The sequence below is a fragment of the Rhinolophus sinicus genome, linkage group LG03, assembly GCF_036562045.2.
Source record: "Rhinolophus sinicus isolate RSC01 linkage group LG03, ASM3656204v1, whole genome shotgun sequence".
Classification (NCBI taxonomy): Eukaryota; Metazoa; Chordata; class Mammalia; order Chiroptera; family Rhinolophidae; genus Rhinolophus; species Rhinolophus sinicus.
The window spans coordinates 110,619,591-110,621,757 of NC_133753.1; the positions used below are offsets into that span (position 1 = coordinate 110,619,591).

The window sequence follows — 2,167 nt, forward strand, 5'->3', positions numbered from 1 at the left end:
CTTAGGAGTGGATTGGTTCAAGGAGTAAATAAAGAACCCAACTGTTTAGAATGTTATGCTTTTTTTTCTCTTTCAAGGATATATCTTCTTCTTCTCTCATTCCTTTCATCTATAAATAATTTCCACTACTTAATGCAGAGGAGGATTTTACTCACCAAACGATGACATTTGCATTTTTAAAATGCTGCTGTACTCTGTATAGCTGCTATGTGGATGCTAGGAGATCAGTGACAGTAAACCAAGCAAGTAATTATAAAATCCTAGACAGAGATTGTGACAGTGAAGGTGGAGAGGATAGGATACATTTGAATAATATTAAAGAGGCAGGGTTGATGAAATGGATTATGAACTGAAATGTAACCTAGTTGGCTGGTCTTTTTAATACTTTAATATCTGATCATATCCAATGCATTGCTGAGGAAATTGTGAAAATAGAGTATTCTCTTCCTAGGCCAGTACTCAACAAGGAGGACATGTTCGGAACATGAAGACTGTGAAGCCCAATGGCAAAAAGCCATGTGAGTTCTAGTTGAGCATTTCTTAGGCTCTCCTTGAGCTGGAGATGAATTAGAGCCTTAAGGCCCAGCTAAGGGAGCTGAATAAAACAGCAGCCAAGGAAATTGAAGTTGATGGCAGTCAGAAAGCTACTGTGATCCTTGTTCCCATTCCTCAACTGAAATCTTTCCAGAAAACCAAGTCTGGTAAGTACTTGAATTGGAGAAAAAGTTCACTGAAAAAGCACATTGTCTCTAACATTCAGAGAATTCTGCCGAAGCCAACTCGAAAAATATGTACAAAAAATAGGCAAAAGCGTCTGGAAACTACACTCTGATAGCTGTGCATATGTGATCTTAGAGGACTTCGTCTTCCCAAGTGACACTGTGGGAAAGAGAATCCAGTTTAAACTGATGTCAGCCAGGTCATAAAATTGTATTTGGACAAAGCATAGCAGAACAATGTGAAGCACAGGTTGAAACTTTTTCTGGTGTCTACGAGAAGCTCATGGGCAAGGTAGCTAATTGTAGATTCCTAGAGGTTTAGTTGTAAACAAAAATGACTAAATAAAAAATCATTCACCAAAAAAAAAAAATTAAAAATAAAGTAAATTTCATAGTCTAATTTCAAAGACATTCTAGAAATAAAAGGAGCTTCTTTCCAGGATGATGAATAAAGTCTCAACAAGCATAGCATAGCTATCCTATACAGGCTTGTGGTGCAGAAGCTACCAACACTGAGGTCTGGTTACCTAAAACTACTTAGTACCTAATAGAGTAACTTGCAAATATTTTGGTTAGAGTTTACATCACTTTGCTTTACTGTTTTTGTATTGTCAAGAAAGCAGCAGTACCGAGATCTTATTAACATCTCATTAATACCATGTACATTCAGCACAAGGCAAAGCCAACATTGAAAATAAGGACCAAGCCATAAAGTAGGGCCTACTTTAAACCTACCCTAAAACAAATTGAAACCAAGTCCTGAAAGATCAGCAAGAAAGAAATAGTTTGAAGATTGACTTCACAAGTAACAGGGGCTTGAGAAACGCTGGAATTTCCAGAGATTTTTCTGTAACAAAGTGTAAAATCAAGTCCAATGTGACTGACTAGTAATTTAACTGCATGGTAAAAGAAAAAAATAATATTTTTTCTATAGCGTTTTGTCAATAATGTGTAATACACATAGAACAAATACTAAACATACAAAAACTAAAATATTGTTAACAGGGTATGACAATTAAGTTCATGAACTCATCCTAGAACAAGTGCTATATACCTCATTGCTGAATATCACTAGTCACCTTCGAAGTACTCCCCTTGGGAAGCTATGCATTGATGCCAGCGCCTAGTCCACCCTTCAAAGCACTTTTGGAACTCTTTTTGAAATGGCCATCAGAGCTATCATGTTGCCTTTGATGTCCTGAATGTCATCACCTCTTCCTTTCAATATTTCCTTTGCCTTTGGGTAAAGAAAGAAGTCACTGGGGGCCAGATCAGGTGAGTAGGGAGGGTGTTTCAATACAGTGATTTGTTTACTGGCTAAAAAACTCCCTCACAGACAGTGCCATGTGAGCTGGTGCATTGTCATGATGCGAGAGCCATGAATTGTTGGTGAAAAGTTCTGGTTGTCTAACTTTTTCACACAGCCTTTTCAGCACTTCCAAATAGTA

General features: G+C 37.4%; 1 pseudogene; it reads left to right on the top strand.

Moving 5' to 3' along the window:
- The first annotated feature begins 484 nt into the window (after positions 1–484).
- LOC109447729 (small ribosomal subunit protein eS7) lies at positions 485–1,041 on the top strand (annotated as a pseudogene).
- The last annotated feature ends 1,126 nt before the right edge of the window (positions 1,042–2,167 follow it).